Source organism: Puma concolor, chromosome D4, assembly GCF_028749965.1.
Source record: "Puma concolor isolate L17-30 chromosome D4, mPumCon1.1.hap2, whole genome shotgun sequence".
Lineage (NCBI taxonomy): Eukaryota > Metazoa > Chordata > Mammalia > Carnivora > Felidae > Puma > Puma concolor.
In genome coordinates, this window is record NC_141679.1 from 13,850,932 (window position 1) to 13,876,442 (window position 25,511).

The 25,511-nt window shown below is 40.0% G+C and overlaps 1 protein-coding gene across 4 annotated transcripts in view; it reads right to left on the minus strand.

Moving 5' to 3' along the window:
• The window catches only part of TRPM3 (transient receptor potential cation channel subfamily M member 3), an 803,813-nt gene that overhangs the window by 714,780 nt on the left and 63,522 nt on the right, over positions 1–25,511 (minus strand). The window lies entirely within an intron of this gene.

Genomic DNA, 25,511 nt, shown 5'->3' on the forward strand with positions numbered 1-25,511 from the left:
CCTGCCTGCACATGGGACTGCCAGAGTCAAAACAACCTGAAGTTTAGGGTCCACAAACCAGCCTGGCAGTCAAACCACTCTGTACAATATAAATGCCCAGCCCCCAACCCACACCTACAAGTAAGAATCTCAAGTGATGCCTAAGCCACAACGTCAGCACCGGTCCAAAGCTTAAAAGCTAGCTCTGGATTCTTCGCAGGTAAGTTTTCTGCGAGAAACAGTCTTCTTCATCTACTCCCTTCTCTCACCTGGTGTTACAAGTTACAATTTGAATGTTAGTTCTTCTCGTTTGCCCTCCCTACACACATGCTCAATTATCTGGCCCTTTATCGGCACTTCTGTCTTAAGTCCAGCTTAACTCCCTTTGTTCCTCTACTACACTGACAACACTCAAGGCAGGGACTGGACTTCTCATCACAATTAGATCCTTAATGTCTGGAACAGAAGCATTCAGTAAATGCAAAGTAAATGTGGAGTAAGCGACTGAATGCATAATTTTAAGTGAGGGCTCCAGACATTAGAGAGCCCTGGGTTTCCTCCCCACCTCATTTATCCGTGGTGGCATTAGATGCACAAGTTAGAAGCCAAGGCTCAACAATCAGGCCACCTTCTATTTCTTGTGTTACTTTGGGCAATTATTTTAACCTTCTGTGGTTCCATTTTTGCTCTAGTATTTTATGAAAATCCTATGCACAGAGAACAATGTCAATAAGGATTTATGGTTATACTCAGTATTTAGTGTACTCTTGTTATGTTCCCAATATGTAGCTCTGGTATCAAACCTGAAATAACCTTCTTTTATAAACACACAGCAGTTTCATGAAATAAAGCCTTTCTCTGCCAGTGTGGATGACTGCTATTTCCCATAATCCATTGACCATATATATTGATGAACAGACAGTTGCAGATACCCTTAACCATAGTTTCTAGCTAGACAAGAGCTCAGGAAAGGTCTGTTTTGATTTTAAAGAAGAGGAGTGATCTGCCTGAGCCACAAGTGGTTGATGACAAAGCTTGCCCCAGAACCCAGATCTTCCATTATGCTCCTCCATTTATGGCCTCTCATTTTGATTAACTGATTTCCTTCAGACCTACACCATTTGTCATATGCCACCATTTCAGCCCTTCTCACTCATTGCCACATTCTCCACCCTCTTTATTCCTCAAATACTTTGTCAGTGTTTACAGATACTGGAGATTCTGATGCACCAAGGGTCTCATCAACCACCAACCCCTACCCTCCACCCCCCAAATGGTAGGAGATAGGCCATGGAGGGACACACAGTGGAGTTGGAAAAGGCTACAAAGAAGGGTCCAGCTACAAGCAGATTCATCTTGCAATAAGAGATGGTCCTTAGAGAAGGGTTTTCAAATGCCCCCAACCCAATGATCAGTTCACCACTTGGGAATCCCAAGTACTCTCCACATCCCAACTACCTACCTACCTAGGAACACAGTCTTCTTGGGATGTTGCTACCACTTTGATTTACAGATCCAGGATCATCCTATATACTAGACTCTTTATCCAAACCCCATGGATCTGACTCATGTATGTTTTAAACAAGCTTTTTGTGCATTTCACACAGTTTATCTATTCAGATAAAACGCATCCTTAACCTACAGAATTTGAACACAAGGCAGTTTTATTTTAAATGACATCCAATAATAGTAAATCAACCAAAGATACAGTTTGTCAACTTTTCAATCCTGCATTTTTCCATCAATTTACACACACACACACACACACACACACACACACACACACGCTGTCACGAAATTATGTTCTTTATAGTAAATCCTCAACCCAAGACTGTCCTAGCACCAAGAGGTCTTACTTTTAAGTCATCCTCTTTCCCCATCACCACCAAGACAATACTCATATTCTATGCAAAGTACTCCAGTTAGTTAAAAGATTGGGTTTGTATTTCCATCCCTATGCTGACAAAAAGCTGATTCACTTCCTTCCATGAGGTGAGAGAGGTAAGATATGCAGAGGTCTCAACCTACTGTCACTATAAATATCCTTAAGCTACTTTCCCACATAGTGGCTGTTATTCAAACATTGTAAGCAGGTCAGACTAAACTTCTCTTAAACTTCTCCCAACTTCTGAGAAGAAAAGTCTGTTGCTAATTTCAAAAAGGAATGTAATCATCAGTGCCCTCTGCCATTTTTTCCGTATCTCTTCCTTTCCAACGTTATGGTCCAATTGTACCTCATGGTCCCTGTTGAGAGTTGGATTTATCCCCCCAAAAGATATGTCCAAGTGCTAATTCCCAGGGGCTGTGAATGGGGCTTTATTTGGAAAAAGGATCTTTGCAGATTTAAGTTAAAATGAAGTCATACTAATTTGGGCACTAATCCAATTACTGAATTCCTTATAGGAGATAAATTTTGACAGACATGGACCATACAGGGGAGACCCCCCCCACAAAGACAGAGATGGTAGTGATGTTTCTGCAAACCAAGACGATCCAAGGATGGTTGGGGACCACCAGAAGCCAGCGGAGGATTAAACAGGGTCTTACACAGCCTTTAAAAGGAATCATTGCTTCCAAACACCTGGATTTTGGATTTCTGGCTCAGATGTGTGCAAATCAATTTGTTGTTTTAAGCCACCCAGTTTGTGTTAGCTTCCTAGGGCTGTCGTAACAGGTTAACAGTCCTCTTGTGGCTATTTCAAGTTATGTGACTATTTCTCCCCAGTATGCTAGAAGGGAAAGTACATGCATTGCAGACAAAAACAACTCATGATGTAAGACCCTCCACTTCTTTCTCTGATATGTGTCTCTAATAACCTACAATAGACACGGACACATTCCATGAGTTGCAATAAAATCCTTATTACTGCAAACTATTGATTATCAGGGTATTCTTACCAAAGCATAAAAACCATCCTGGTTTTTCCAGGGACTGTAACGTCTATCCTTTGAAACTAAAGAATACACTGGAAATTAATTAAGATTTTTAATCGATAAATAAACTTCTATTCATGTCCAAGTAATCTAAATCATGCCACTTAGAAAAAAAAACTCCAGGAAGAACACAATCTGCTAGGTAGTGGCTGATTAGGGATTTCCTCCAGGAATAAAAATGCACTGAAGCCTCATCATAAAATTTCAGGCAATAACCAGCAGGTGGGTCTCTGCCACACGTGCAATTATGCCAAGTGTTATCCATTCAGCCAATGGAAACAGCTACACTGACTGTGGCCCAGAATATCACGTGTATTTGACTTTTTTGTGGGACATCTGTGGCCAAAGAACTTCAGGCTAACGTCTCCAGGAAGGCACAACAGGCAAGTGGACTAGGACAAAGTACTTGAATTCAAATCTCAGCTGCTTCCTCTTCTAAGTGCATGTCACTTCGCTTAGCTAGGCCTCAGTTTTCATAACTATAACGTGGAGATGATTTCATCGGGATGCTCCAAGAAATAAAAGATAGTCCATGGTATCCACTGAGTCGATGTCTAACACACAGTTATCAATCCTAGCAATGGCTATTATGAGCAAAGAACTTTTTGACATAGTTACATAACCCAGAGCCTTCTCTTTTCTCTGTATTATGTATATTTAGTTCTGAATCCTTCTCACCCCGTTCCATATCCCAGCCTGAGTGGGGAGGCTAGCAGAAGAGCAGGAAGTACGACACAACTGGACCAAGTGGGGAGAAGAAAATTCTCCGAGGGGCAGCTCTCGATAGCATGATGGCACACATGAACAGAGTGAAAAATGGAAAGCAGGATGTGTGTGACCAGAGAGACTACCCTCCAGCAAACTACTGCATTCAGAGTTACCAGAACATTAGGTTTGTTATGGAGAAGTGATCTTTTTAAAAATGAACACATTTCATAGTTGCAACGGATTTGTTTGTTCTTCTAACATTGCAAATTCCCTTCTTGCTGCAGTACCACTATTTTCTCCGTAGTTTTCTTTTTAAGAAGCAAATGGCAAATGGGGAATTAGAATTTTAGGTCCCTGATCTTCCACCTGAAGTGCTAAGGTCTCTTAAAAAGCATGTTTGCATTCATTAAGTGCCATTAGCTCAAGTAGTGACATGTATAACTTGATGACTATTCCCAAGCCCCGAAGTTCCAAGAAGAAGAATAAGCTTACAAGTTTCACTGTATGAAATTCAGGGCGGTTCTGTCACACACAAAGATAGAAGTACTATCCCCACTGTGGGGTGAGCTTACATCCACCAACATTTTCTGGTCCAGTCTCTAACCACAGCATGCATGTGTCAGATTTCTTGATGGAATTGGGCACACTGTTGTCTGTGATGTCCCACACCAAAATTAACTGTCCTTCTCTGACATACAAATCATGCCCTCAATTCACTGGGAGGGAGGCTCAAAGCAAGCCTAACTGCTTCCTACTCGAGTGATATGCTGTCCTCAAAAGAAGTACATTCTTGGGGTGCCTGGGTGGCGCAGTCGGTTAAGCGTCCGACTTCAGCCAGGTCACGATCTCGCGCTCCGTGAGTTCGAGCCCCGCGTCAGGCTCTGGGCTGATGGCTCGGAGCCTGGAGCCTGTTTCTGATTCTGTGTCTCCCTCTCTCTCTGCCCCTCCCCCGTTCATGCTGTGTCTCTCTCTGTCCCAAAAATAAATAAACGTTGAAAAAAAAATTTTTAAAAAAATAAGTGCATTCTTTAGTTATACATAGAGACCCACAGTCAAATAGCTATTCAGTTCTAAAGCTTTGACCATGAACCTGTGACAAAGGAGACGGATTCCAAGAGCACTTGGAGAGCATAGGACAGAGGATACTGCATGTTGCAAACAAATTTCTGTTTGTGAAAATGGACTAGGTCACATCTTCTACATTTCTGTTCCCGATCTTAATGAAACAGGGCCTTGGAGAGTAGGACAAAGTGCTGAAACATGTCAACAACATAGTGGAAGTAAGTATTTATTGGCTTTTAAAGAATAAAATAGTTCTTCAGAATTTTATCTTCTATCAAACTTGCTAAGCTCAGGTTAAAATCTCACTTTAGGCCAAGTAGCCTGGAAGTTCAGTAAATACCAGCACATCAACTTACTGTGTTATCAAGCGTGATCATTCCCCATGTTTGTTTTTTTCCTTCTTGGCTTTATCTGTCAACAATTCACTCACTGGTAGGGTTTAAGGAGACCAAGGTTATGGGCTCAATCCTTATGTTAATCTGTTAATTGTACATCACTTTCAAAATCATTAAAGTCATAGACAAACTTTCAGAAGATGTGGATTATTTGTCAGGGCCAACCAAGATCTATGCCTAATGAACGTAGTCTGTCCCCAATACTGTAAACCCAGCTAAAGAATTCTACCCCGGTGATTGTGAGTTAAAAGGTAATTTCCAAGGGGTGTCTGGGTGGCTCAGTGGGTTAAACATCCAACTTTGGCTCAGGTCACCATCTCACGGTTCGTGAGTTAGAGCCCCATGTTGGGCTCTGTGCTGACAGCTCGGAGCCAGGAACCTGCTTCAGATTATGTGTCTCCCTCTCTCTGCCCCTCCCCCACTCACACTCACTCCTTCAAAAATAAACATTAAAAAAATTAATGGTAATTTCCAAAAACCAGTGTGAGCATATCCATTTGCTCAAGCTTTCCGTTCTCTTCTTCAGACTAAATGGACCTAGAGCCTAACTGCTTCAGGGCATATGGACCATCCCTCTACTTACAAGACATTCCAAATTTCAAATCCTAAATAGAAAGATAACATGAATAGAAAATAAGGGGTCACCAGAAAAAAAAAAAAAAATCAAGAACAAGCAGGATATAAGGGGAAGTGAAAGTGAAGTCAACACAATTATTAAAAAATGGCAGATGAATTCCCCCCCATGGAAGTTTAATACATAAATAATTTTTCAAAGAACAAAAAGGGAAGACTCCCCCTATCATATGTTAAGTCCTATAATAATTCCATAGAGTTTATAACAGTAGAGTTCTGGAACCATAAACAGAATGGGGAAATCTAATTTAAAAAATACAGAAACAAAAATATTTACATGAAAACTTAGTATATGTCAATTTGGAAATGAGTTAGTCAATAGTGCTGGGGAAATTGGCTATATGGAAGAACATAAAATTAGATTTCCTACCACATAGCATATTCAAAAGTGAAGTCCAAATAGACTCAAGACATAAATGTACAAGGGAAAAATCTTAGAAAAACCTCTAGAAGAAAATGTAGAATAGATGTATAACCTCAGGATCAAAAAAATGTCTTCAGACAGACCCATAAAGCAGAATTCTTCAACAATCTGTAGATTAAGCTTAATGGGAACCGCATGAATTTGTGATCATGAGGACTTGTAATAGCAAGATGCTTTGCGAAAGGGATCAACAAGTATAGCCTAAACTTCCTAAACTTTTTGCCAGCAGCAATCACACGCCAAGGCCTTTCAAATTTTTCAAGATATTTTCATGTGTGTCTTTCAATTTCAAATAATGCTATTGACCATTTAATTCAAGAATTTGGTCATACTTGTTTTGATGATATGGTGCCTCATTGAGGAGCCTTGAAACCAAGGCTAAATGTCATTCATTCATATGAAAGTTAAGAAGTGAAGTCAGGGTAAGTGGGATTATAGAAACTATCCTGTTCCACCCAGAGAATGAGGGTAGAGCAATCAATATGTCCAAGAGGCTAGGGCTTCAATAGGAAGCAGTGGCTGTTAGAAATTACACAATTTGGTTAAGAGTCCAATAGTGGTTAGTACAGACAAAAGCAAACATGCTGGGTTTTGGTATTGTATTTACAAACTGCATTCACATGTATTTATGACTGCATCCATGAACAAAATGACACCTTTAATGAATGTCTGAAACCTTGACAGAAAATTGAGATGTGTCCAAATAAATGCCTATTATTCTAAAATAGAATTTGAAACCTACTAAGTTTTAGCTTAATTGCTAATGGCAAATATTATGGTTAACCTCTCAGTTATCATGCCAGTATTTTGATGGGGGGGGGGGGATTTCCCCCTCCCCACCCCGTTTGCTTAACTATCCTCTGGTGCATGTATTTCCAGATTTTAAGATGTTCCTTTATCTTCACATCAGACAGAAAACCCGTTATTTTCAGGACTCAGGCTAATAGAAGGGGCACGTGAGTAGCATTAGATCCCCAAGCAAGAATGCCAAGGTGATTTATGAATGTTAGTAAATTTAGTTAGGCATTACCCTTGATTTCTGTTGTAACAGAAATGTCTACAGTGTCTTACTGGTCCTTAATCCATTTCAAAATTCTTCATACCTATTCTTATAGATGGATTCTTTCATAGAAACTTTCCCAATTTTCGATCTTCAAGACTCAACATCCCTAACACTCCTACTTAACAGTTCACACTAAGAAGGGAAATACTCTGTACAAAGCCTTTAAGAGAAACACTGACTTTAGATTATGAATGACTTTGTTTTTTAACTTTTCATCGAAAATAGCTCATCAAATGGCTTATTTCTATGGAACACTTTAAGAGAGTACTTCTGTTGCTGAAAGCAACTATTTAAATTCCCATGTCATCAACTTCTGGCTGTTTTAATTGATTTCTCTTACTGACTAGGACCTATTTTGTTTTTAATTTGTCAAATTGGCCAACATACAGCATGTACAGTGTGCTCTTGGTTTGGTGGGTAGATTCCCATGATTCATCACTTACATCTAACACCCAGTGCTCATCCCAACGAGTGCCCTCCTCAATGCCCATCACCCATTTCCCCACCCCCATAAACCCTCATTTTGTTCTCTGTATTTAAGAGTATCTTATGGTTTGCCTCCCTCTCTGTTTGAAACTATTTTTCCCCTTCCCTTTCCCCCATGGTCTTCTGTTACATTTCTCAAGTTCCACACACGAGTGACAACATAGGACCTAACTTATTTTCAAATTTACTCTTCCTTTTTTTAATGTTTATTTTTGAGAGATGACACACTAATGGGACAGGGGCAGACAGAGCAGGAGACACAGAATCTGAAGCAGGCTCCAGGCTCTGAGCTGGCACAGAGCCCGATGTGGGGTTCCAACTCAGGAACTGTGAGATCATGACCCGAGCCAAAGTCGGACACTCAACCGACTGAGCCACCCAGGAGCCCCTTGAATCTACTCTTGATCAGTTTGAGGAATATACTGGGTTTGTTTTATTCCTATTTGCTTTTCCCCATAATGGGGAAATGAAGCTATTTTTTTTAGAAATAATTAAAATGCTTATAAAATATGGTTGTGATTTATTTCTAGGTCCATCTTCTTTCCTTCTAAACCCAATTTTATATAGGCTGTCTTAGGGCAGATCAGCAAGGCTACTTACCAGAAGGATGGATCCTGAGGAGCAAAGCTGCTCAAATTTTAAAATGAGCCACCAGAAAAGTGACAGTCACAACTGAGGATCTGCACTAACATCCCCCATGCCTAATGAGGGTGGAAATAAAACTGCCACTTTGCCTCCGACAGAAGTTCCCTGCAAAGAGGCTGAGTCATATGCATAGATCATATGTTTTGCCATCCACGGTATCCACATCATTTTTACTGACAAAGTAATGGACCACTAGAGGTGCAGAACAGCAGAGCTGTTACAGATCAAGGCTTTGGAGTTCAACATAAAACCAGTATACCATGATGTTCATGGTACCATTTCTGCAACACCACGTGTTCCCAAACCGTGTGATGTTGGATTTAAGATACCTCAACCCTCAGGGGCACTTGGGTAGCTCATTTAAGTGTCTGACTCTTGATTTTGGCTCAGGTCATGACTTCCCAGTTCATGAGATGGAGTCCCCCATCAGGCTCTACGCTGTATGGAGCCTGCTTGGGATTCAGTCACTCCCCCTTCCCTACTCATGCATTCTCTAAATATATAAAAATTATTAAAAAAAAAAGATACCTCAACCCCATAACTCAATGTCCCCAACAACAAAATAGGATTAAGAGTGGCTATCCCTGCAGTTGCTTAACAGACTCCAGGGTGATGTCCTGTATATATCACACTACAAGGTAAAATGCATTAGAGCAGGAATTTGGCCCTTTGCTTATTGCTACATTCTGGCACCCAGAATAGGACTTGGAACTTCAAATTCGACATCAAAGAATGAACAATGCAGTTGGAAAAAATGGCTGGCACGTAGCTAGAACAGTTTTCATAATTTTCACTCTTACATTATGTTTGTCCTATTCTTTACTTCCCAGCTGTGTGACCTAAGGCTGTGATCTCGAAGTTTCTACTGGATTTTAGAAAACATTAGGAGATCATGATAAGTGTCCTGGTCTCAATCAAGAATCACTCAACCATATATAGTTCTTTTACTGCGGACAAGCCTCTACCATCTTGGTCGTCGATGAACTGCTAGGATAGTATGGTAAGTATCGTAGTTTTGCTATTAACGTTTCTGAGTACAAAGAAGGTAACTGAACATCGAAAATTTTAAGTATCTCAAAAGGAACTTCTTTTTTTCAACGTTTTTTATTTATTTTTGGGACAGAGAGAGACAGAGCATCAACAGGGGAGGGGCAGAAAGAGAGGGAGACACAGAATCGGAAACAGGCTCCAGGCTCTGAGCCATCAGCCCAGAGCCTGACGCGGGGCTCGAACTCATGGACCGCGAGATCGTGACCTGGCTGAAGTCGGACGCTTAACCGACTGCGCCACCCAGGCGCCCCAAAAGGAACTTCTTTTAAAGTGATCCCAGTGAAATTAAGTCAGCTAGTTTACCAGAAATTATTGGATTGGATACAGTTGGGTGTTAAAAAGGTAACAAACTTAATTTCCAAAATTCTAAGTTTTTGCATTTTTCTAATCTCTAAATAGAAAACCACACACCAAACATGAAGTGAACTTACTTATTAAGATGTTCTCATGAGGCACCTGGGTGGCTCAGTTGGTTTGACGTCTGACTTTGGTTCAGGTCATGATCTCACAGTTCCTGAGTTCCAGCCCCACATCGGACTCTGTGCTGACAGCTGAGAGCCTGGAGCCTGTTTCGGATTCTGTGTCTCCCTCTCTCTCTGCCCCTTCCCTGCTTGTGCCATCACAAGGTGCTGTCACAAGCTCACATTCTAGCAGATGATTTGTAAGCAAGAGAATATCCTACACTAATTCCTGGAGACTGTCTATGATTGTATAGCATTACATTATCTCTTTGGGATCAGCTAAGCATTTATTTGTAGTCTCCTGTACACTGAGTTTTTGTCATTTACAAGATTTTCTAGGGGCACCTGGGTGGCTCAGTCGGTTCAGCATCCAACTTCAGCTCAGGTCATGATCTCACAGTCCGTGAGTTTGAGCCCCACGTCAGGCTCTGTGCTGACAGCTCAGAGCCTGGAGCCTGCTTCGCATTCTGTCTCCCCCTCTGTCTCTGCCCCTCCCCTGCTCATGCTCGGTCTCAAAAATAAAAGTTAAAAAGTTTGTTTAAAAATAAAACATTATAGATTTTCTAATTAGATTTAATAGCCAGAGCATAGCACAGTATCATCCTTTTTGTTAACTGTGCAGTTTACAGAAAAATGCTCCAGAAAAATCAAGAAGATTGCCAAAATGCTGAATTTATGGGATCTAGATTATAGATATGTAACATTTTGTTGTTTCCCTTTTGTGCATAATAGAAATTCCAAACTTCATAATTAGACATTAATCTTAACTAACATCCAACTTTGAAACAGGTTTTGCATTCCTAAGAATAGCTAGGTCAGGACAGTAAATGTCCCTATGTTGTTTCTAGAGACTTTAGCATAATAAATGTCACTCTCAAAGATCCTCAGGAAACTGAAAAACATGGTAGAGACAGATGAAGCAAAAGGGACTGGAAAAATTTCTCCAAAATTGCCACCTCCCTGAGGCACAAGTATTGATGACAGGGTCTGGTTTACCCGCGGTCTTTGTGGCTGCCCATAACCAAGACTGTTACAGTCATAGGCACAAGAGTTTTACATCTGAGGGATTCAGTATGGCAAGCTGGCTGGAACAGAGAGAGCAAGGTTTCTTCTCTTGCACCTGTGCTTGTATAGGAGATCATGGTTTTAACCAGATTGTGTATTTATTAGCAGTATCCCCCCATCACACTACCACAGCAATCGAAGTTTTTCTGGCTCATAAACAATGGCTTCCATTGTTTTAGTGCCTAATTATTCTCTAAGAAAATTTTCTAAATTTTCTCAGTCTCCACTACAATTTTCACCAAAAGCTGGCATTACACTGGATTTATTACAGTTGGAGGACTAGTCCTTTTTCCATGGTGAGTTTCAAAGGTATTTGAAAAATAAAACTTTGGTTTTTTTTTTTTTTTTTACCTGTAGTCCAATAAAATCAAGTGTGCAAAAAAGATGAAAGAGATTATAGAATCACAGAACGTTTGAAGTCTCCTTGTTTTACAGGTAAGAGACCCAAGGCTCAGTTTCAGGATGATTTAAGACCATCGTTCCTTCGTTAATGCCACCCTGGAATGGCAGGTCAGGATGCTGTCTCCCGGCCAGTGCTCTCTGTTATATTAATCATGCCTGCAGATAAAGCCACACCACAAGTATATACAAGTGACTAGATAAACTTCAAGCAGGGTTCTTCTATCCTTCATGATTCATGGACTTGACCATCTTTCACTGCAGAGGTTTCTTAAGGTTTCCTTATTTGGGGAGAAGTAACTACAAAACTAATTCTGGGGGGTTTGGGTGGGGGAGAGATACACCTGGAGACATTAACGGTCACAGCAGAGGATATTGACCTTGGGAAGAGCAAGGTCCCTCAAATAGCAAGTTCAAGAGGCTGGCCTCAGGGCTTTCTTCAGAACCACAAGGAGAGTTGTGGTAACTGAAGTTGTGACCATTGTCAAAAGGAAACCCCCTTCTTGACAGTTTTTCCCTGTGGTGGCCCTGAACAGGGCATTCCTTTACTAGTGAAGGCTAACAAACTTCAGCAAGGGTAGCCACATGCTCATCCACTCTACAAACTTTAATAGTTGAAGTTCAAGTTTTCAAACGTCCAACATTCAGAATGATCCTTTCTGCTTATCATCACCCGTCTTCAGGACTACAGGTAAGCCTTCCAAACATAGTAAGAATTCTTACAACTTCTAATTAAATACCTTTTCTAACAGAATGAATTATACCTGAAGTTTCAAATTAAACAGTACCTATGCCTACTAAAAAGCTGGGTCAGTTGGGAACACACATTATGGCTCTCGTTCACGATTCCAAGAGATTTATTCCCAAACTTGTAGAGGTAAAATAACCATCTTAGCAATAATGCTTAGCAGGCCAGGTTTGGGGCAAGCATAGTGGTATTTCATTGGGACTGCATAAGAACCAATAGCGATCCTTTCATTGGAAATAAGCAAATGACCTAAATAAGCAAAATTGTCTTCAGATGCCTCATGAATGCTCAGGTTGACAAATGAGAACCATTCATTTTATTTGTTTCACGACCTTCACTCCTCCAGAGGGACCATTCCAATCAAATGTTCACACGGCACAATTTCTGCTTGTGGGCTCTTCTGGAGCTCCAGTTACTGTTGGAGAGTTAGGAGTATATTAAGAGCAACACTCAGCTAAATGGGAGGATACTGGCTATTACTCCCAGGTTAGTAACCCCATTTTGCCATTTCTTGGTATGACCATGCAGTTAGTAATTTTGTGTTAAGCTCTGCTTATATAAACAAGTAGTCTACTTACCCAAAGACCTGAAATTGTGCTTTTATGTTCTAAACCAAATTGGGAGACTGTAATGATTACTAATAAATACAAGTTTACCATCAAGCTCTTCTTGCTCTAAGCATGTAGTATGTGTTTTGAATTATCTTAATGAACCCCGAAATCACTGCCAGGTGACTATTACTGTCATTATGCCAATAATTAGTTCTCCTAGAGGCATAGTGATATTAACTTGTCCAAGCCAATATTTAGCAGAGCCACAACTAGAATACAGTCAGGGGAACTCTGAAATCTAAGCCCCCAACCTCTGCAAGGACTACTTCCCAGGCAGATGCCCATACATGTTGCTTAAATGTTGAGTGGAAACACATTCCACCAAATCTGAGTTGAGAGATTGTTCAAGAAATACTTAGTCCCATAAAATTTATTTTTCAATTAAAAGGAATAAAACCTCAAACTCCCAACTCCAGAAAACCACATAGTGGTGGAGTACTCCAAAGCAGACATAGGTTCTTGAGCCCATGTAGAACATACAAAGTTCACTTTGTAAAACTTACTTCATCTGGACCCACTACCAACTGCAAGCCAATTCCAACGGTCCTCACCATCTTTCCTTGAATGACCTCATTTTATCCTGAAAAGGCACTTATCCCAGGTCATGAGTAAGGGGGCACAAGTCGTTTAAGTTACTTGCTCACCCTACTGCAAACGTTTGCCATGATAAATGGCTTTTAAATCCTGTCCAAGCATCCTAAACAGTAAGGACATAGTATCATTCAGACAGGAACTATGGTATGCGGATACTCGCTAACCCATTTCAACAAATCCTAAGCAGAGGCTGGTAGGTGGTTCAGTCCATTGAACATCTGACTCTTGATTTTGGTTCAGGTGTGATCTCAGTTTGTGGGTTCGAGGCCCACATCGGGCTCTGTGCTGACCGTGTGGAACCTGCTTGGCATATTCTCTGTCTCCCTTCCCCACTCACACTGCCTCTCTCAAAAAATAAACATTAAAAGTCCTAAGTAGACATGACAAAACTAAAGGTTGGCATAGTTTGTATGTCCAGGGTCACACAGTGAGTAAATAGAGGTGGGATTTGAAGATGAGCCACATCATTCCTGTGTCATTTGATTTTTGTCCAAGTACCACAGGCTAACCAACTGTGCCACTGGAGGTCCTTAATTTACATGTCACTAGGTGCCACATAGGATATAGTTAGAGACCTTTTTTTTTTTCATTAGTTCTTTTGTTTGAAACGATTCTTCCGGCCCTATTCATCCACATAAAATAGGTTTGTCAGAACTAGAAGCATGTAAGCACAACATAAAAGTATGCTTTGTGAAATCTCTAATGAACTAACTCATTCTCATATCCCCACTTACATCACACTCCCTCTGGGAATTCTTCCTTGCTTCCTGGACAGGAGGCCCCTGACACATGTTCCCACAGCTCCCGGGCGCTACCGAAATATATCACGCTAGACCCAAGTGCTAACTGAAACCTGCCACCCCACTGTTCCAAGTTCTGTCAGGGTAGATCCTGAATAGGTCTTAGATCTCACGGTGTCTCCAGGCCTGGCCCTTAATGGATGCACCAAAGCATTTATGATATACACAGACACTATTTGCTAAACTTGTGGTATCTGAGTTCATTTGGATTTGGAACGCTCTTTGTTGATATCAACCAGAAAATAACTACTAAGACCAAGAAAAGACTTAGGGCTGTCTCACAATAATATGAGGACACTTCTCCAAGAATAAGACCCTAAAAAATTGTGAGACCCCCCACATACAAAGAGAGCATTGTCCCTCCTAGGGCAGCCGTACTATTTCTAGTCTTCCTTATTAGGATGTATCAATTCCAAAACAATGTTGAAGACTAATTCTTGAATCATGTATTTAAGGGAACTTCAGCATTCAAACATAATACGAGACACAAGCAGCCATCGTTTGTCTATGCCTAATTAAATGGGTTATTCCTCAGGACATTTTCAACCACTAATTGGTTGGTGCAAAACTTTTGTCTGTGTAGTGAACAGATTACCTTAACACATCTGCCTTCAGCAGCGTCAGGGAGAGAGAGGGATGGCCATTAGGGGAAGGTTGGCTAATTTGTTTGCTTATCGCAGAACCCAACTGCTTATTCCAGATGACTATAAAGGATTATAAATCCTCTTGAAGTTTAATGTGAGGTTCAGAGTTAAACTGGGACAAGGAAGTGATTTTTAAATCTTCACAAATCCTAGGAGAGAGGAAGTGGTATGGATCCCACAGAAGAGACAATAAAAGAATATTTACACCCGCAGCTTCAGAGTAGTGGATCTCATTAAATAAGAGGTCTTTTATCATCCTGGGGACTCAAGTTACTGACCCAGGGCACAAAGTGAGGACAGAGAGGACTACAATTACAAAAATCATGAATGGTGAATCACTAAATATTTACTCATACAAAAAGACCTCCCTTTTAACTCAATCACATGAATGTTAATAAGCATCCGCCTGGGGGAAAACGATCTATTTTTCAGAAAGGAAATAAAATACGATCTTGTTTCTCATTAGAATCTTCTCACCTGCAGGCAAAAAGAAAAGCCTGGTATCAATGACACCAGGTCAAAAAGAAAAAAAAAAACAAAAAAACAAAACACAAAAACACCCAAAAACAAACAAAAAAAAAAAAAAAGGAAAAAAACTACAGCAGGAAATAAGCTAATCAATCAAGGATTTAAAAGCAACAGACTTTTTTGGGGCGCCTGGGTGGCGCAGTCGGTTAAGCGTCCGACTTCAGCCAGGTCACGATCTCGCGGTCCGTGAGTTCAAGCCCCGCGTCGGGCTCTGGGCTGATGGCTCAGAGCCTGGAGCCTGTTTCCGATTCTGTGTCTCCCTCTCTCTCTGCCCCTCCCCCATTCATGCTCTGTCTGTCTCTGTCTCAAAAATAAATAAACGTTGAAAAAAAAATTAAAAAGCAACAGACTTTTCTCCTTAAGCTCATCATAGACCACAGACAATGTAGACAAAAGGCCAAGACCTCTTTCCCCTCCTCCATTTTGTGACCCAGGGTCCCTGGAAGAAAGGAGTGACTGGAATTTACCCACATATATCCCACAGGTTCACAATGATTTTTTTTTTTATATATATATATATATATAGTAAGTCACAAAATAGCATGTTGCCTATTGGGGTTTTGTTAATAAGCAAACTTCAGACCCAATGCAAAGCACTTATGAATTTTCCATTTTTAAGAACTGTTTTCCAATAACCATGTGACACATTGAACCGATCTTCATATTGTTTCTTTCATCCTGTAATGATGTTCTTTTTCACTTAAGAAATTATTTTAGATTTTAACAATTCCCCAAATATCAACATTAGCTGGGTTAGCTGCATAGATCAAATACAGGACAATCCAGATTAGGATTTTAGGGATTCTGAAGGGTGTGACTCAGCAAGAACAGTCTCTTTAAGAGCTCTTGTCATCTGCCATGTGTTTCATTAGGATCCTTCCTTGTTATATTGGGGATGGGGAAAAGTTGCAGGATGATGTAACAAAATATGAAGGATCTGGAGCCTAACGAGCCTGGATTCTGATCCATTTCCACCACTGTGAGATTTAGAGTTCGTTACTTATTTTTTCTAAGCCCAGTTTCCTCAACTGTGGAAGTTGGGGAGGATAATTCTCAACATCCCCACGTAACACCTCCTGTTCCAAATATCGAGGATATATTGGCAAACAAAGGACATGCCCTCATGACGTCACCACTTTAGCTGCTGTGTCAAAATAGAAGCAAATATAGGGATAAATATGGAGTATAATGTCCATGTGATAAATGATGTTGAACAAAATGTGATAAAGGGGACAAAGATGGACAGGGATGGGAGCCATGTTAGATAGGAGGGCCTTTCAGAGGTTACACTTGAGCTGAATCATGAATAAAATGAGTTCAAAGTCTGCCCCAAGAATTTTTCCAGAGATTAAGTTTTATGATGCTCAAAAGACCTAGTACAGTAAATGCTTCATACCTAGTAAGCACACCTACAAAAATTGACAAGCTCGGAGTTCCTGTCTTTTCTACCATTGAAGCCCAAGTTATCAGAACACTGAAATGTTATTACTTGTATCAGAGTACCCATGAACACCTTACCATGGACAGCTTTCTCTTCCCATGGTTTCCTTGGATAACAGGAGAAATGGAGTCAGATCCTAAAGGAATAACAGCTTGTGACAGCTCCAGGGAGGGGAAGAAGGGAGGTGTGTGGGGCTTAGGACACACATTGACCTAAGAAGTGAAGGGCCATATTAGACTCTTAGCAGCCCTGCAGGCAGCCTGGGGTCTCAAAATAGGTTGAGGTGGTGTGGGTAGGAGAGAACAAAGTATGGGTCTCCTCCATACCTAAGCCTGCCTAGATGACCAGTCTCAGGGCATGATCTTATAGAGCCACTATGATGGTCTTTGTATTTTAAGGACATACATCCAGTCCTGTCTTACAAGATCTCCCCAAGAGAACATTCCTCCAAAAGCTTATTCCACAGGGAAGTGGGTTTTCAGAGTCTTCTTGCAACTTAGGGATTTTAAGTAGGTTTTTATTATGAGAGATCAAAAATGCATTCAGTAATTTCAATGAAGATTACTCTCATAGAAATAATTTGGCAAGGGTGAATCTGCACTTTCAGAAATTTACAGGTCATTACAAATTCAAATGGGTTTCTTATAGATGAGATTCCACCAACAGAAACCAGTTCAAGACTAAGGCAAAGGAGCCCGTTTAATTGACGGTTTGAAAGTTCCAGGCAGGGGCGCCTGGGTGGCGCAGTCGGTTAGGTGTCCGACTTCAGCCAGGTCACGATCTCGCGGTCCGTGAGTTCGAGCCCTGCGTCAGGCTCTGGGCTGATGGCTCAGAGCCTGGAGCCTGTTTCCGATTCTGTGTCTCCCTCTCTCTCTGCCCCTCCCCCGTTCATGCGCTGTCTCTCTCTGTCCCAAAAATAAATAAATGTTGAAAAAAAAAAATTAAAAAAAAAAAAAAAAAAAAAAAAGAAAGTTCCAGGCAGACAGAGGGGATTAACTTGTATATGATGAATAGAATTAATAAGCAATTTCTTTTAGACTTTTAGTAGTCTCTTGTTCTAACAAGATGATGAACAAAACAAAATGATTCTAAGAAAAGTGTTCAATGTAATCTCACAATCAAATTTTCTTCCTTAAAACAATAGCTTGAAAGATCTGGTGATATTAGAGTTTTACCCCAGGCTAAGAACACAATTTGAAAAGGATGTATATTAACAACCCCAAGAAACCATGCACAGAAAAGCATTTTAGAACATCTTGCATTGTAACAGCTGACCTGCCCTGGAGAGTATGCCTCTGTCCCAGATGCTGGCAATAAAGCCATTAAATCATAAGAACTCCCTGAGGGAGATTTTATTATTCCTCTTCATAGATCAGGAAATGCTGAAGTTCACCCAGCTGTCTACAGTTTCCATATTAAAGTTAACATTCAGTGAAGTTTTGTTTTTTGTTTTTTTAATTCTCATGATTAGGAAACCAAGTCACGTCCCAGAAAATAACAGGAGGAAAAAGAGACCAGAGCTCCAATTCAGGGTCCCCACTTTCTCCCAGCCTCTTTTCTCAGCCAAAGAGCTCTAACCCGAGTCCAGGGTTGCCAACACCATCCAATAAGAGGGGAGACAAAACAACTCTCAACAGAAGAACAAGGCATGAGGAATTAGCAATTTCCCCATGTTGCCAAATTACTGGCTGATGACCCACAGAGGAAGCGGTCCCATCTTGGCAACTGCAGGCAACTAGTGTCTGCTCAAGTCCTAGTTCAATTCCTCTTAGGGTGGGTGGAGGTAACTTTTTTGCCATACTTTTAACTCCTAATAGAGGTTTTTTCTCCCTCTGAGGTCTACAACAGCTGGTCTTTCAACGTGCTGTTTTAGTGTCTTCCTAAGTATGCATCTATGTTATTAGGTTCACTGAATGAGGAAGGATCAAGGTCTAGAAACAGACCTGCAACCCTTCAAGAGAGGACCAAGATTTTAGATGAGCCACCGTGACCTTAAATTTCTTCAGTAAAATGTGAGGAGATTCCCAACAGCACTATTCCCTCTGACTGGGGATGCTGTTGTAGAAGCAGATTTGGACCCTCTGATTACTACTTTGACAGCTGCAGAGTTGGTCCGTTAGCTGAAGGGAGCTAATCCTACCCTGACACTTTGACAAACTGAGTCAGTGAAAAATATTCAGGCACTGGCCAAACTCCAGGCTGAAGTTCCATGTGAATCCTAGTGACAGCAAAGAAACTTTTATCCCAAGGCCTGTAGAGAATAATTTCCACCAATGGACAGAGAGCAGGGACACCATCTTATTCAGACATGTTTGCCCCACAGACAGCAAAAAAGTCTAGCATACTGGCATGCTCTCCAACAGGTTTGTTGAGTGAAGGAACAGAGCTGCAATAAAAAAGAGGTTCTAAGCAGAGCCCCCTCAAAGGCCATGAACAGAGTCTGAGGGTGACGGCAAGAAAAGCCAAGGTGGCAGGTAAGTTTTTAGGACTGGACACCCATAGCTACTCTAATTCTGAAATACAACAATTGGCTCGCTGTAATTTATGACAGGACTTGTGCCAATCAAGTTTATAGACACAGATCACAGCGTTTCTTACAAGTCTCAGTATGCCCTAAATACTTCTGTGTGTCGAGTTTCCTGCATAAGAGCATTCATCGAATCATTTAGTGTTATAACCTACTATGGCAGGTAGTGTATTTACATTGCATATGGCAGACCTAGTCGGCACCATAGTCAGCAAGTATATAATCATTAAGAGGTACCATGAAATATACATATGGCCCTGTGTACTTTAAACCACATTCTTGATTTAACGGACTCACTTTTTTTCTATTCCTCTTCACCTTTTTGGAAGGAAAGTTATGTCAACAGCTCAATTTGCTAGTTAATATGTTAACCTTGCTAGTTACTTGGCTATGTAGTTAATTCCTCTTAGCAGTAATCACTTAAATGATCTAGTGGTAGCCAGAAAACCATCTATAGAACCATATTTATCAACAGATCCTCTTCTAAAGTTTCTAAAATTCCATCATTTGTAGGCTTAGGTTGTTGACCAAAGGACCCACTGTCCTTTGCAGAAGTAAAATAAGGCAGTCCATTTTTTTAAACCAACTCCTTAATTGTAAAGAGAAAATTTTCAGCTAAACAAGGTTTAAGAATTAGTAGTTCAACTAACTGAAGCCATTTCATCATGAGGAACCATAATACAACAAAATCAAGTCATAATCACTGGTCATCCCAAAGACATGCTTTGGACAAAGTCTTCAAGTCACCTCCTGCTTCACACATGCTAGTCCGAGCCATTTTATTTAGCTTTCACTGAAGCCTTCTATTTCAATGGAAACAAATTTTCCAAGAATTGTTCCCTACCGCCACCCCAACCAACAACCCAAATGGGTTCAGAGTACAGCTTGCATACACAAATCATGGAGTACCTTTAATAACTCACAACAAAGTTGTGCTTTTATCTTCAAGCTAAGAGAAAAAAGGCCTAATTTTACCTTCTAAAGACAGATGGTTTGCATTTCTAATACAAATCAACATCCGATTTTTACAAGGCATTTTATTTACTCCAACTAATGAAAAAACTCACTTTATTATCTCCTACACCTAGAGTATTGCTTTAAGATTCACCAATTCCTCATTAGAAACTAGAAATGCACAACATGCATCTGTTTCAAGAATATCCACAGACCAATTTTCTTTTTTTTTTTTTTTTTTTTTTTTTTTTTTTTTTTTTTATTATTTATTTTTGGGACAGAGAGAGACAGAGCATGAACGGGGGAGGGGCAGAGAGAGAGGGAGACACAGAATCAGAAACAGGCTCCAGGCTCTGAGCCATCAGCCCAGAGCCTGACGCGGGGCTCGAACTCCCGGACCGCGAGATCGTGACCTGGCTGAAGTCGGACGCTTAACCGACTGCGCCACCCAGGCGCCCCCACAGACCAATTTTCAAAGTCTCCCCACTTGACCCTGTTGAAGGGATCCTCTGGTTTTCCTAACAATGCAGTTCATCTTCACTGTAGGCACTGCACTGTAAGCTTTCTGTCAAAATGTGTGGTATCAGATTTTGAGTCAAAATTTTTGGTTACCTTTAATTACTCTAAAGCATTTTTATTACTATTCAAATGATAAAATGGCATGTTAATTTCCACTGCCTCTTAAATTGTTAACCCATCCTTTGGTATGTAGAAAGATCATAACTCAACAGTGTCGGTAGCATTCTAAAGCATTTAGCTTTCAATGCTTTTGTTCCCCACCCCCACCGACCCCACCCCGCCTCGCTGCAGTTTTCACTTAGTAAAACTTAACTAATTTTAATACTACCTATCTACTAATTTTTCTCTAAAGCTCGAAGCATTGAAGAAAGTTTCTCTGTTCTTCCACAAAGTGTATTTGATTAGGACCCTAATTCGAGCTCCAAATATGCACCAATATTATTAGACTAAAATGAGCTTAATCTTCCAGCATGCCATCTTGCCATGTGCAGGAATATATAGGTTTTCAAAAAATCAAAATAGGTAGGGTTTAACATGTATTATTTGTAGTACTTTTGTTATGTAGTTATCTGTAGCCTTAGTATATCTGCATGTAATGGTTTTAGTGATTTACTGTTGTTCGGAAATGTTTGCTATCACACATAAGTTTAGGTAACAAAATTTTTTGGCTCTCATTTATGAAAAGAGGATTTTCTATGATATGTTAGAACTAGAGAAACACTAAACAAGTCCGACAATTTGCAATAATGGAACTCCAAATCCACCCAATTTCACCTAAAAATACATGCCATTATATGATAAACAGGGAATTCTCAAGACACTTAGGTCAAGAAGGATATTTCAGTGGAAATTTAAAATTGGTAAACCGGAAATAAAAATATGACATACTAAAACACATAGGGAAAAAACTAAACATGCCTAGAGGGGATAGAGTCGTAAACATAGATTGCAAAAACTAAAATCAGTAATAGCTAAGATCAGTAAACTATCCCTCTTAAGAACCTAAGGAGAAAAAAACACACACACACACACACACAAATTAACCCCCCTTCTCCCACCCCGAGAAATAGTGACAATATGGACATAAATGAAACAGGAAAGAAACAAAAGGTATTATGAAATTTTTTTGAGACTAATAAATTCCTAATACCAATCAAAAAGATATTCCTCTATTTAAAAATTATATTATTGACTTTATGCCAACACACTTGACAACACAGATAAAGGATAAATTTCAAAAAAAAAATCCACTTAGAGAAGTTGAACGAAGATGGACAGTTTGCTAACATTCTATCTAGGGGTCTGGTGACAAAAGGTGGTGGGGGTGGAATTTCTGTCTTGTTGGTGATTGTCAATTTCCTGACTGAGGTTATGGTGACGTGGGCATGTTTATATTTCATTTCTGCACTTAGATGTATATTTTTCCATGTATATAATGCTGCAATAAACCCATTTCTTTCAAAAATAAGGTTACATACTTAGATACTTAACAAAAATACAATCTTTTCCCTCATAATTCCTAATACTTGGTGGTGAGAAGGTAGGGGTGATACTCCAAATTCTGCTGAATGAACACAGAAGAAATCTGGAAAAAGTTAGCTTTTATATTTCATTATTTCCATTTATGATTAAGGGGGATTAGAAAAAAGTGTAATAGAGCTCTAAGAATTTTAAAGCCAACTTCTGTCTTTGAAAAACAATTTTCCCCTGCAAATGGTTGACATGAAACCCCTTAAATAGGAGATTTAAAATCTACAATGTTGCATGTCGTAATTATCAGTAAGAGGCTATATAACAAGTAATTTTCCAAGAGTTCTATATTTGTAACATGTAAAATGAGGTCTCAACCTCTCTCTTTCCCTCTCAGTGTAATAGGAATGCAGTGTTCTATTTTATCTAAGTTGTTAGGATTAAATAGTGAAATGTGTAATAAAACAGTGCCTGTCATGCAGTAAGAGCCTACTAATTGCTGGAGGTTTTATCCACTACAAAAACTCCTTTTCTCCAAATTAAATGCATCTACTGTCTAGTCAAGTAAGTGATAGGATTTACATTCAATTCTAATTTAACATACTAACAAGACTTGAACATTGTGTTACTATTCCAAAGATACAGTGAAGCATGGATTAAAAGTTACCTAGATTTTTGCTAAGTATTTAAGTGAAATTTAAATATTTTCTACTTTCTAAGTTATTCACGAAGATGTTTATCTCCATCACTAGCTAAAATTCTTAGAGGTCATAATCTCCAAGGCTCCAAAAGCTGCATAGCTACCAATTATCACATGCCTGCTATATGCCATGAGAGTGTTTCTTGGTCAACTACTGAAAGATGGTTCAAAAATTAAAGAAATTTGTGCAATGCCAACAACTGATAAATGGTAGCAGAGAGTTTAAACCACTTTTTGGAGATGTTCAGTCATCTTAATTTTTCACCATGCTTTACTGCCGGATGGATAAAACGTTTAGATAGCCATTCAAACAATTCCCATTAATCAAAGATATTTTGCTAATATTACAATAAATAGGAGGTATACGAGTATTAAAAAACCTAAGAAATTAACTTTTAACCTCAGAGATGGGGTATTAAATAACCATCATCCAAAGAAGAACATTTGAGTCATTTTTTAAGATGAAGGGATCCTACGTGATGACAGGGTAAGGCAAGCTGGGGGCAAAACACCAGCTAGCATACCTCCCCCACCCCCTCCAGGTAGGATAGATGCGACATTCCTCAGACACTCCTGGGTAACCAAGAACAGGGCAAAGAAAGCAAATGGTTGATGGATACAGATCACAGTCATGCAGGACAGGATGGATAACTTAGTAAACTGCAAGAAAATGGCAATCTTATCCATAGCTAAACTCCAGCAACCTATAGACACCATTTCCTGGAGCCCAAATACCACCCTCATCCAGATGTAAGGCAGTTTAAGTGCTTGCCATGGTGATGTGGGAAACTAAGGCAAATGAAAAATTCCCTTACTGCCTACAGCCCATTGACAAGTCCTTGTAACAGATAGAGTGACCTCCCTCTAGGAGCTCAGCTGCCTCCATGAGGACACTTTGCTAAGGGCAAAAGCGAATCTTGGCTTAACATTATTCAGACCACCCCTCCCCCACCCCCCACCAGAGTCCTGGAAATCTACTTCAGCATATGGAAAAATTCCTTTGGAAACTTCCTTTACCTCAAGTCTCCCAAGATATATGCTGGCAATTATACTCCAAGCTTATGGCCCCCTGATATACACTTGAAGCGTCTCCTAACTGAGGTTTTACTCAACAGTAATAAATGGTGTTTTCCTAACAGTAGCTAGCCCCTCAAGTCCTGGAAACCTTGTTTCCAAAATTCCTTCGAGACTTACCCTATCCATAACCCCCTCCCCAACCAGAGTGTTCATTACCTGTCACAACCCCAGTGCAGCTCTTTCTCCCCATGGGCCCTGTCCTGTGCTTTAATAAAATCACCTTTCTGCCCAAAGAGGTCTTCAAGAATTTTCTTGGCTGTCAGCTCAAACCCCCATCACCACCCCAAAACCCCATCCTATAGAGGTTCTAATCTATGTTTCTTTAAATCAAGTCAAGTTTGGGATACGTGGGTACTCAGTTACTTAAGTGTCTGACTTCAGCTCAGATCAGGATCTCTTACTTTGTGGGTTGTGGGTTTGAGCCCTACATCAGGCTCTGTGCTGACAGCTCAGAGCCTGGAGCTTGCTTTGGATTCTTTGTCTCTGCCCCTCTCCCACTTGTGCTCTTTCAAAAGCAAACATTAAGAAATAAAAATTTAAAAAATTTAAGCTTAATATGAAATATTTTTTGGCTCCATTGAATTGCTTACATTCAATAGCCACAATTTTGATGTGGACCTTGATCAGAACAAACTCACCATAAGGGAGATTTGTAATAAATCATTCCTATTAAATTGCATCCCTGTAAGATATTTGGTGTTTGACAGATTATTCTTCTAAGGGTCGTTATACTGAGATTTTTATTTAAGTAGACTGTATAGAAAAATCTACAGAAAAAATATAATTAAAAAAACACAATTCCTAGGTGTAGAACTCCAGGTCTTTTTACAAGTAAACACACCAGTGTAATCAAGATCCATGTGAACAGAACCTAGATATAAAAATAGGTCATTACTAGCTTCACATTACTTTTGCCTGTTTATGAGTATTACGTAACTAGACTCATTTTGCACTATTTTGTACCTGGCTTCTTTCACTGAACATTGGGTTTGTCAAATTGATCTATGTTGTCCATGGAATTGTAATCCATTTTTCTCATTCTTCTTTAGTAAGAACTATTTGACTCTATACCACATTTATCCATTCTATTCTAGACAGACATTTGGATTTTTGCCTGACATCCAAAAAAATAAAGTTAGAGCCACAGAAGGTATTTGCCATCCATGTGCTAAATAATACCTAGAATGTGTAAATAACTCCATGAGTAAAACGACAGGCCATCCTATAGGAAAAAGGTTTGCAACCCAACTTCCAAGAAGAGAATATGCAAATAGTCAATAAACATCCCCAAACGACCTAGTTTCACTCATCACCAGCAATGTGATGCATATTAACACAATAAGATACCATTTACATACATTAGAATAGCTCAAGTAGAAAACAACAAAAATTCCAAGTGTTGGCAAGGAAGTAGACCTAGAACACAGGCACACTGTTGATACGATGACTCTGTACCTCGATAGGATCACTCCAGAAAACTGAGCAAAATTGTTCATAGCACCACTACCTGTTGTACTCCTCATTTGGTCATGACATAGTTAGAGCCCTTTCAAGGCACAGAGGTTCTACCTGGACCATAGTTCAAGTTCTGACA